Source organism: Pleurodeles waltl, chromosome 9 (genome assembly GCF_031143425.1).
Source record: "Pleurodeles waltl isolate 20211129_DDA chromosome 9, aPleWal1.hap1.20221129, whole genome shotgun sequence".
Lineage (NCBI taxonomy): Eukaryota > Metazoa > Chordata > Amphibia > Caudata > Salamandridae > Pleurodeles > Pleurodeles waltl.
Genome location: NC_090448.1, coordinates 113418804 through 113431474, shown reverse-complemented (window position 1 = coordinate 113431474; position 12671 = coordinate 113418804). Strand labels below are relative to the sequence as shown.

Sequence of the window (12671 nt, the reverse complement as noted above, 5' to 3'; positions counted from 1 at the left end):
CTCAGCGGGACTGAGACTGAGTGGAAGAGCAGAGTAAGAGACTGCAGATTTCAGTGATTTGTGAGTAGACACAGCTGCGCATTGAAGCCGTCCCGGGAAGCGTCAACGCTTTACACAAATAATGTACACAATCTAAGGGCTATACGCATCTTGTCAGGCTGTACTGCATTAGCATAAGTCATTCTTGTTACTGTACTTGTTTACCTGACCGTGGACACATTTTTTCTATCGCTCTGACTGCGCCTCTTAATATCGTACTGCCTTCTCTATACAATGATCCTGTTTACCAGAAGAAATGGAGTGTTTTACACAGGATACCAACTCAACCATTTACCTCATTCTCCATTTATTTGAGTTTAATTCATTTTATGCGGGGTTGTTGTAAACCGGCACTAACTAATTTACAGGTACCTCAAGGCGCACCTATCTCCTCCTTTCTTCTCTCGCTTCATTTCTTCTCTCGCTCTGAGTCCTCCTTCGCACACCTCTTCGGTGGCCACCTTGCACCCTTCCTCCTCCATTATTTTTGTAAACACGTTTCCAATTGCTCTTCCAACTACCTTCCTTTATAGCTGTTAAATGATTTTCTTTCCGACGTGACTTATGTGTTTGTGATTTTGTATAGCGCCGACTGTGATATGATCTATCAGAGCACTTAACAAAACTAGCGCATTTATTGAACGTTTTCGAGTAGAGCGGGTACTCTTGGGCATACAGTTACATCTGTCTTTTACAAACTTCAATTACTACGTGACTTATGTGTTTGTGATTTTGTATAGCGCTGACTTGGATATGATCTATCAGAGCACTTAACAAAACTAGCTGATTTCTTGAACATCTTCGAGTAGAGCGGATATATACTTGGGCATAGAGTTACTATTTATCCCGTCCTGTGTGGGAGAAACCCACCATTCATAGATTCAATATATATATACACAATTTTAAACTATGAATCTATTACATCCTCGGTAGGTTTGGAAATTTACTTGTCCTTGATACACAATGAGAGGTACAACCTGTATCTTACTAGGATGCGTTTTAATCTTATTCTCTTTTTTGTTGTATATCCCACTTACGGTACCTGGTTCACCAGTCTCTTGAACTGTCCCTGTGATTTTGCCACAAAACAAAGCACTTTGCACTTGATGTTGTTCTGTACTCTTTCCACAGGAAGCGCTACCTGGTCCTGGTACTTGCGCCAGATGTATCAAAGGGTTTTACCCATTTTGTGTCTATGGGAAAATGTGTTCATTCATATGGCCCTTGGTGCTGCTAACTATAGACATTATAAGACAGCCTTCGTTTTTCTGCAGAAGTAGATACCCCTCAGATTTGTGTACAGTGATTAACATTATTCGGAAGCATTACACACATTGAGCATACGTGTTCCTTGTGTACGGTTGAGAATAGTTCTTTTTAAGTGTACATCGTATTCTTTTTATTAATCACTGTGCATGTGCTTTAGGTGTTTTTATTAACAGCTATGTCTAATTGTATATACTATATCGAATATAGTTGATTGATGATGATGGTGGTATACAGCTTATATTTATGTCCTGCTTTCCTTATTGTACACCCTTTCACTGATATTTCACTTATTGTGTTTTATTTACAGTTTACGACATTACAGATAAACAGCACACTAATGGGAATGAGTTGGGTCTCCACCACATTAGTAAGAAGGCCAAGCATTAATGAATAATTCGGGTGTGAATACTAGCTTGTGTGACAGGAGCAGTGTTGAGATGTAGTTAGAAAGTTGTCCTAAGCTGAAGACCGATGTTCTATATTCTGCGACTGCTGTTGACGTATCAGATTTCACATGTAAAGTTCTCTTTGCTTTTAAGGACTTCCTGCCGTTGCAGGGTCTTTAATTTCTGTGCTAAATCTTCTGGGTTTGTGTGATGAATATCTTTAAAAGGGGAGAGGGCTTCATAGGACTGATGCAGCTTTCTATGGGTAGCTGTCCTAGAGAGCACATGGATGGTGTGTCACTGTTTCTAAGTGTCAGGGATCAGTTGGATTTAGAGGACTTAGGCTACAATGTGGCAGTCCAGTGAGCAAGTCAATTCTGTAATGAAATATTTGTGAAACTTCTGGCTGCAATAAAGTTTGGTGTTCTTTTTCAGGCATAAGGTACTAAGGACCTCATTTACGAGGCCCTAGCGGCACACTGCGCTACCAGAGCATAATTGTTTCTTATGCTCCGGTCGTGCACTGTGCCAGCCCATACTTACAAGGCCACGGAAAGCCACCTTGCGTGGCTTCCCATGGCCTTGTAAATATGGACTCCTTTCATGCGTTCCATGGGTGTTGCTTGGGGCATTCCCATGCAACACCCATAGAACCCAAAGGAATCTGATGTATTTCCAGATTTACAGGTCTGGGAGTGTGTCAGATTCCTATGCAACCTCATGGGTGGTGTAAGAGTTATGGAACAGGGAGAAATAGCTTTATTTTTCCCCGTTTTTCCTCTTTCTATGCGTGCTACATTCTGCAGCACACTTAGAAAGAGGAAACACCTGTTGTTTTTGTTTTTGTGCAGGAAGGTATGCCTTCCTGCACAAAAACAATCATCCGGTTAACGCAGGCACCCTCGTACCAACATAAGTCAGTATAAGACTCTTATAACATATTAAAATGCAGGGTATCCTGATCAGAAAATGCATCACATCTGCAAGGTTCAGGGTCTTTCACCTGGGACCATCCTTGAACCTCCAACAAGTGATGCACCGGGCCAAGCCTGAATCCATTTGGAAGGGGTTCACACAGAGATATTTGAGTGACATCATCATCTAGAAGATTGTGATGCTAGAGCAGGGGCTCATATAGAAATCTTTGAGGGACATCATGTAGAGTTTGATACTACAGCAGATTTGCATATAGAGATCTTTGGGTGGCATCACTCAGAGTTTGGTGCTGTAGCTGGGGCGTACAAAAAGATAATTGGGTGACATCACTTAGAGATTGATACTAGAGCAGGGGCACATATAGAGATCTTTGGGTGACACATATTAGATTGTGGTGCCAGAGTGGAGCCCACATTGAGTGCCGGAGAGGGACTTCAGACTATGGCCTCTTCCAAGCATCCAGTGGTGCTGCTTATGCTCTTCCTCGACCCTGGACTCTACAGAAAATCTTCTGTTTGCCTGACTCATTAATGTTTACCTCATAGGCGAGGCAACATATCCTGGTACTTAAAAATCCACCCCACTGAATAGAGAAGTTAATTCTCTTGTTTAATATCGAAAGGGCCTGTTGACAGTACTTAAGTAATAAATTACAGGATCCCATCTTCGCGCCCTCTTAATAATGATCTTCTAATTAATCGTACATTTTGTCACAAGGATTTTCCAATACAGAAATGTATCCATCATGCTTACTTGTTTTTTTAGCCTTATGGTTATCGATTTGTTAAAAATATTAATTGATTCGGGTCGGAGCACAAGAAATGCACAGCTATACCTAATGGAGTGAAATGAAGGAAAGTGGGTCAGCGAGAACTGTAATTCAGTGTCTGAAGCTTTAAAATGCTAACTATATTTCTATTTAGTGCTTATGACAGACCTCTGAGGAGGAAGGCTGTAAAAAACAGATGCATACTACCCCCTTATTTAATGGAACCCAATTTGCCAATCTTTTGAAGAGTGAAATGCTGAGTCTGCCTGCAGGACTCAAACTCGTAATGGATCAATCACATCATTCCGCAGTGAACGTTCAGCTCACTGAGCCACCTACACGAACCACTAACTGGTCAGACGACAAATCATCTGTTTTAATGAATTCACTTTATGTCTTACGTTAAGTACCTCTTGTGATGAATACTCACATGACGAGATCCATACGTGTCATATCTTCAGACTAGGAAAGGGGATATCAGCTATAACCCAGCAGCAAGGATTATTTGAGGTTGATCTGCACCCAGGGGGTGCAGTTTGTACTGGTCACAGAGGAAGAAGTACCGGTACACTCTGTTCTCTGACATCAACACATAGGAAGCAGAGTAGAATACGTTCCACGACAAAGAGGACCCTAAACAGGTATCCAGGTTGTGGTAGTGTGATATTTGTTGCCACCCTCACTTAGGCTTTAATTGGTGATAATTAGCAGAGAATGGTGCATCCAACTTGACAGAGAGAACAGGTATCATATTAAATATGTGAAGATCTGTAAGGGTGAAATATGGTTGCAATATCTTCTTACACACACTGATAACTAAAGCTTTCTATTTTTTGTTACTGCTATGTATTGTACCCAGTAGTCTCTGTTTTCTCAAATGCCACAACGTTTGTTTGCAAAGCGTTTTTCATCTATCAGGCAGAAAAGGTTTAGGGCTTCACTTTAAGTATGGCAAACGGACCACCAAACTCTTGATATTGTGGAGTGCATTATATCTGCTACTCCTCTGGTGACTTTCTCACCAAAACTTGAGTTCTCAGCTTTGCTGGTGTAATTTTTGTTGTTGTTGTTGCAAGCATTACTTCCGTGGGCATAGTGCAAGAACTTTTGGCTCAGTTGCAATGCCATCCAGTCCACCGTGTTGATAAATCTGAGTCAGCTGAAGTGGCTGTTTGAGATTGTGATGCTTGTGTGCTAAGAGTCAACACCCATTTTGTGACCATCGGATGTATTGCCAGAATTGGACCACATATTTATCATTGAGTGGTGTTACAGACTGTGGTCGTTGGTTCAAACACATTATGATCTTACATTGGGACCCATTTGTAATTATAGACAGTAGTTAGTTTGTAAATAAATAAATCAAAGCAAGGGTGGCGGCTCAACATTTTCTCAGGAGCCTGCGTCCAGCTCTGCCAAATACCAGGATTGTCACATACAAAGGGTCTATGCTAGTCTTGATTTCACCTTGTGTCTTTTTCTTCCAAAACTCTGGACTTCCTGTCTCTTTTGTCCTATTCTTGCAGATTCCTTTTCGTACCTTCTTACTTTCTTTTTCACTATGTTTTTCCTTTCTCTTATTCTGTTTTCCTCCTTTGCTGACCTTTTCTCTCTTTTGCTTTGGGTCAAAGACTGATGAAGAGAAATAAATCCTGGTCTTTAAAAATAAGTGCTGGTGCCCACCTCCCCTCAGCCACACCCACAACCACAACCACAAATTAACATGGTTGCAAATAACTCAAAGGGTGATATCACTGAGATTGTGATACCAAAACCATCCCATGCTTTTAGGTCGATATCTGCAGTTTTTGTTGTTGTTTTGCAGAAACACACCCCACAAAGGGATTTTGAATCTGGAAAAAGAACAAATAAAATAACTCTCGGGCCCTTTACAGTGTGTTGGGAAGATATTTTCATTTTTCATCTTTGCCACAGACATGACTTGTCTAAATAGGCTGGGCCTTCAACAGCATAGCAAAAATGTTTTAGCAATGGCTGGCCCAACGGCAGATTGTTTCCAATCTGCAGCATAATCATAACGGTTCCCCCCAGCACTAAATACTGTGGGGAAGTGTGATTATGGCAGACAGAAAACCTGTTAGTGTTCAGTGGGTTTTTTGTTGCCATCGATACTAAATGATGCCCATACACTGACATCACCTGCATTTCTTATTAGTTCTTTGCAAGTTGTGTAGTTATTCAAAGGTTCAAACAATCTCAAGTTGACAAAACAATAAGAAAATAAATGAGATGAGAATTGCCTATAGACTGACAAGAATTTAGAGGCATATTTACGAACCCCTTAGGCCGCCGTTGCATCACTTTGTGTGACTCAACAGTGGCGCAGACCTTGAACTCATATCTTTGCATGGCTTTCAGTGGCCTCATGGATATGGAGTAAGGCAAGGCAGCACAAATCGCTAGGCAACCTTACTATGAACAACGGAGGAGTTCCATGGGCGTTGCAGTGGGGTTGCCCATGCAAAACCCATGGTTTTTGATGCATCCCTGTATTTCCAAGACCTTGCAAACCCGTGAATGCGCCAAAACATTACGCCTCCCATGGGAGGCACATCAAAGAGAAATATGTTCATTTATCCTCATTTTTGTTTCCTTTTTTCTATGTAGAAAGAGGAAAAGGCCTCCCAGGATTGTTTTTGTGAAAAAGGGTGCCTCTTCCTGCACAAAAAAACAATCCTGCATGCAAGCAGAGACACTTGCACCATTGAACAAGAGTGCCTGTATTGGTGCTGCGCTGTTAAAACAGCGCCAGTGCAGTGGGAAAGTTCAGGAAAGCACCTTATTGCATTTATATAGCATTTACTAAGCCTGACAAGGCATAGATTTTGCTCAAATATGGCACATTTGTACACTTTGCCTTTGACACGGGGTGGAGCAAACTCATCAATATGCCCCTTAATAATCAATCCTATTGTGTAGCAAATGTCTGCATTTGTGTTTTCTAAGTCTGTGAAGTTGCCAGTTTTAACACAGAATGTGCTTCCTATTTGACACACACACACACTCTCTCTCACACACACAGTTTTAGGAAAGTAAAACAACCTCTCTGAAATTTATAATGTATAATATTCTATTTGTTTGCAGATCACCGTCCTAAGTATAGTTACAAAGCGAGAACAGTTGGTTCACATGAAGAGACAAAGATAATTGTAATTTATTTGTTAGTTCTGGAGTCCAGTATCTTCCCACTTCGTGGCAGGGAACCTGCCCCTTGTCCCTCTGTTTTGGCATATTATCTAAAGAAAATAGTGTCACTGTCACTGTGGTGGCTATTTCATAACCTTTGCTATTAGTTAGTAGTCATTGACCTTCACTAGAAAATCTTTCTTTAATGGCATTGAGGAAAGTCATAACAAGACTTGAGTAATTTCTGAGAGACAGAGAATTTCTTTCAGAGGTCCTTAAATTCCAAACGGAGATCTCTGGGGACTCCTCAAGCCACATCCCTTTATTTTAGGTTTAATACTCATCTGGTTCTTGTCCTACTCATTAACTGCACGATACACTCTTCAATTGTTCACATTCAGACTTGCCTGTAAGAGTTGTTTTTGGGGAAACCGTCATTACCACCATCATCTACAAGTTTGTTTCACGTGAGCAAGCATCCCCGTGACCTGCTATGGATTACCACTATGTCGGGGATGCCCAGCAGATTACATGGATGGCCACCAGATGCAAGGCATTATAACCAGTGCCAAAGGCACCTGTCAAGTGTGAGGAATGTCATGAAGGGACCAATGTGACTGGAACATAAACCACATGCAATGGCTGCCCACCAGATGCATGCATTGCAATCATGTGCCAGTAATTGTTCTATCTCAGAATTCTATCTACACCACTATTATGTAACATAAATACAATGCCCTTATTGTGTTCAGTAAATATTGTCCCATTGGGTGTAGATTGTCTATTATTAGAACAATAGTTTTGTAACTGACATGTAGGACACAATATTTATTTCAGGCAATATTGTGACAATGATATTCTGGTACCATATCTCAGTAATGGCTCCCTTATGTCAGGGATTGACATTATTTACAAGGTATAGTCACCATGTCACAGAAATGGGCATCACATATCAGAAATAAGCCTCATATGCTAAGGATCCACATCAAATTACATGGCAAGACACCATATGAAAAGGAGGGCCATCATATGCCACCGATGGCCACCAAATCTTAGAGGGGGGCTCCCAAATTCACAGTAAAAATCACCAGAGGACCGAATGCTTGTTATATGCATGAGTGTTTATCATATGAACAAGGAATTTCACACGAAGACTCACATATTCTGGCACAAAGATGCATGCTCAGCACCAGGCACTCTCATCAAATGATAATTAACAACACACATGCTTGCACACAAACATGCAAACATGCTTTGCTCTAGGGATAGGTACATCCGTTGTGCACACAGAGACAATGCAAGTGTGCTGCAATTTTTGTAGCTTTCACACTACTTCTTGCGCAATGGGGGCGAGCTACCACCCACATTAGTTACCTTACAAAGTAGATAGCTGCTCTTTCAACCACTGGAGAAAATGTTGGCTAGATGCTTAGTTCTGGCAGGTTCAGAAAAAACAGATGTGCCCAAACAAAATCCCTCAGGAGACAAATATTTTCACCCTCCTGGATGTGAATAACTGTGACTAGCGAAATTACGTGTAATTTCCTGTATTTAAAGAGATAGTGGCCCATGCATTAAAGCAGTGAAAGGGAGATCAAAGATTTAGCCTTACTGACCTGGCTCCCCAGAACCTCTTCCCTGAAAATGCGGAAAAATAAGGTGAGCCCCAGTATATTACAGAAAAATGCTCCCTCATTTCGACACAAGCGGCAGACTCTCAATTTGGTGTACTTGCGGTGAAGGTCCAAAACAGCAATTATTTAGACTAAAAAACTATTATATATGCATTCATAAGTATATTTCAAATTCGTATCAGATATGATGATCCACAAAAAAGTTCTGCCAAACTTTCTTTCACCTTCCACATGACAAACTGATATCAGTTCATTTAATGCATAGGACAGTCCACAATTGGCGGAATGGTTACCCCTAGTGTTGTCAGTGACCCATTCCTGGGACCTGGACTTTTTGAGAATTTGGTATGTGCTGCTGTAATAGCTAGAGCAGGGGTTAAATACATTTACTTTTAAATCACTATACAAGGCATTATTTATTAGAATACTCCACAGCAAATGTACACAGATGTCAGTGTCTTTCTCCTAAATTTTCAGCACATCATATGTATCGAGCATCTTCACCATGACCCACCTGCATCAGCAACTGATACAGAGACTTATCATTCAAAATGGAAACCACGCATGTGATGGTTCCTGGTGGAAGTTCCAGTTGACCATTTACACAGTTTCCACTAAACAGTTCGACTTTGATTTCCTCCTGCAATAACAGACTGTTGCCTAGCATGGGTTTTATTATTTGATACGCTAAATGCAGAACTGCTTATACACCGAGCTTCGATTCAAAATGAAATAAATAATATGGTTATCCCCTCTCAGGTTGAAGACAACATTGAATTGCATTACATTGTTTCTCAGGTGTAGCAGGAGGCCAGTATTTGTTGCAATTGTTAAAAAAATGTGTTCGGTGTTCCTGCATGGGACCGAACTCTAATGTCCAGAAGCCAGTCATATACTCTGATCACTGTGAACAGGGTCATATCGATAGTTCTGGTTTCATACTCGCAGTCTTGCCTCTTCAGCAGGACTAAAGCACCACTTAACTGAGATATTTCATGGCCCTATGCGCCAACTCTAAATAGCCTGCATTCTTTTTTTTCCGTCTCCTTTTCTTATACTGCATTGTTGTGGATTTCATATGAGGTGATTTTTATAGGTGGGAGAGACTGGTTCTTTATGGTGTGCGGTTTAGCAATAAGATTACTCATGGGACGCTGTTTTTGCACATCTTATTTGATTTAGTTGTCTCTCTATAGTATATCTACTGTTGGAGTTGGGTCTGTTTTTTATTCCTCCGAGGTGGCATCTAAGTTGTTACACTTGGTCCTTGGTAGCAAGCCTTCCTTCCTTACATATGTATCCCCCTTCTTCATAGTCCCAAAATGTCTCTCTTCAAGGATTCTAGTTTTCCTGCACTGCAGTTTTGTGTTGTCAAGAGTCATCTAGTGACAATTACAGATTAAGGCATGCCTTTGACTGCAGTGGGTCCACTAGACGTCACTGTGAACCATATTCTCCCTAGTAAACCCTAAATCTCAGACTTCATATCCAGTTACACCCAGATATCTGCCAGTCAAATTCAGGCAAAACAAGAATGAGACCACAGACGTATGAGTGCAGAACCCATACGTCAACTTCAGAGCCCTCCTGAGTATGTTGTTTCCATAAAAAAGAATCTTAAAACTCTTCAAGGAGGCCTTATGCTGATTGTTCATCTCATCCCTAGCAAGGCTAAACAAACTCTTGTATACAGGCATCTGAGCTTGTCACACTAAAGACATTAATATCATATGCCTGTTTTCTACAAGTGTCTAATATCCAATCAGAGGTGGGTGAGACACTGAAGGCTCAAGCCAGACGCTTGGCTCAGCTTGAGGTCCTCTTGGGCCATCAATGACAAAACCAACCAAGCTTTCATGTGGCTTTGACCTGGTACCCACACTGTAACATCCTGCACCACAAATGAAAGACAAAGCACTCATGAAGCAGAATCATATCCATTTTAGAATGTGGCCATTTAACTGGTGTCCAAGGCACAATGCCCAAGGCCCGAAGCCTGAGGCCAAATGTTGTTTTTTTTTTTCTTCTCATACGCCTTTTGAGGTAGTTCTGCTTTGGTCCACGCACCCACATTCAAGGTGGCTAGCTAAGGTCCAGCCCAATACAACTTTCACCATCTAGTTGCTAAATTGCATAATTTGAAAACAAAAAACTAGAATCAATCCAGGCTTCCCTGTTTCACCAAGTTGTGTGATCCTAGGGAACTAATTTACTTCCCAAGGCTCTTTTTTCTTCGTAATCACAAATGAGAGAACCTTCAGATAGTTCCAGATGTGTGCTTTGCAAAAAACGTTTAGCGTTTGATTTGCTTAACTATGATGTTGCTCCATTTATAATAACAATCAAAGCTCCTTGCAAGGTGCATACGACAGCAGACCTGCCTTTGAGCTCACTAATGGCATTGTCATCAGACGTGGGGCATGATTTTTTATAATTACATATTTAAAATCTATCACTTTTAATAAATGGCAAACGATATAATCTGTTGTACTGAGGTTAAACATCCTTTATGTTAAGGAATTACATTTTTTTCATTTTGCGGAGATTTTAACATAGTTTTACATGGTGGTTGTTGCACGATTTACGTGGCACACATTAGTAGGGCTCCGCTGGCGCACATGCTCTTAGAACCAAGCCAGGCCCTTGGTTCGGCTCTCCCTGTTAAATTGTTGGCTCACCCACCTCTCCGTCCAAGACTCCAACATTAAGGACAGACACCCAGGCCCCCCATCAGAGTGGGCAAACGCTAATGCACCACGCAGCTGGCAGTTTCAATGCTGTAAAGTCCTCCAAGTTCGTATAGAAGCATTTCACAAAACATCTAAACTGATAAATCAATGAAAACGTTTCTTGAGTGAAACCTTCAATGTAACTTCATTGAATTACATTCATGTTAGCAGAGTCGCAACTGAAAAGTGTTTCTTTTTTAATGAAAGTTTGAGAGTTATTCAAAGTGCCACCGCTGTATTAAAACTCCTTGGCCTGTGCCTTATTAATGCCAATTGTCACAGTGAGCCAGTGATGCTGTGCGCCTACGACCACTGGCTTCTATTTGAGGCCATTACCTCCCTGTTTAAGAGAGCCAATATTATTCTGTAGAGTGCCTGTCACATTCTCATGGCAATGTTTGGGAGAGCCCGAGGCAGACACCGTGATCGGCCCTCACAGACAATTACAGAAGCAAAAGGTATTCAAGACATCTCTAAACATAGATGCAGCAGCGGCCCACTCCACCCTGCGCTTGTGACAAAAGCAATTTTGGTGAAATAATAACAGGACAGTCGATTGAAGCAGAAAGCCGGACACAAACGTTTGGGCTTCTCCCAGAGCGGGGCCGAGAATGGGCCCAATTAACGAGAAGCCGTCGGGCAGGTCCTGCCCCACGATACTGTCTCTAGTCCCCCGGGAGATCCTTTTTTATTAAATCAGCAGAGACGAGCGTGTACATTTTGCAATGCCTGGCTGGTTTCCTTGGTAACTTTGCAGTAAGTAACATCCCGCTGAAGATAATATACTATGATGCGCAGCAGCGGCTGCACGTCCAGACGCAGACTGTTCTGTCAGCTCTTTCATTGTGGGCGGCGTTTGAAAGGTCCCGACGCAATCAAGGCAGATGTACGGGCTCTGAAGGCAAACACCCGGCTCCCTGGAGGACCCCTGACAAGGAGCAAATATTTAATGGTGGCACAGGCGGCTGGGTAGCAGCTGCTGTGACAAAAGCAAGGCTCCAGGGGTCGAGCGGTGTTACAGGTCTCCAGGATGGAAATACAAAGTTCAGACATGCAGAGATGTTGAGGGCCGACGGGAACTGTCAGACCAGAAGTCTGAACGTTTCCCAGCCTGTGGTGACACTCTAGGCTCCGTTTAATATCGTTGCTCTCGCAGTACTATCAGCCCAGTGCGACCCCGTGCTTTATGAACTCTCACATTTCCCCACCACCTAGCTTCAAAGGCCGCCCTCCATGAATTTACACCAACATCTGCTCCAGGCGCTTTTCGGTGTTATGTTTGAGCGCTCCCTTTACGTATTTTTTAATTCATCAGTTTCATATAGAGTTTATTAGACCCAGAAGGCTTACCGAGCATTTTACGAAGCTACAAACGCTTGCGTCATTTTCAAAAAGGGTAAAACATAATCAGTTAATAGAACCAGTGAACTAGACAGATTACCTCGAAACATTTATTGGGAACAATACAGAGATAATAAAGAAATTCGTATCTTTCTTGACAAGGTCTTGGCACAGTTCCCAAATAATTTGTGAATTCCACTGAAGGCGGTGGATTTCCTTGTGTGTGTCTCTTTAAGGGCAATAAAGCACACATTGGGTGACAGTTCATATCAGTACACAGAAAGTTACAATTTCACCTAAATATTCACTTTCCTTAAAGCAAGCATTCATTTTCAGCATGAGGAGGAGCTGAAAAGTAAGTAACATTTTCCCATATTCACTTTCGATGATTAGAAATGAACCAGTTTTGTGATACCTTGCT

General features: G+C 41.7%; 1 protein-coding gene across 5 annotated transcripts in view; it reads left to right on the top strand.

The window, feature by feature from the left end:
- CHL1 (cell adhesion molecule L1 like) overlaps positions 1-12671 on the top strand; it is a 434380-nt gene that overhangs the window by 168899 nt on the left and 252810 nt on the right. The window lies entirely within an intron of this gene.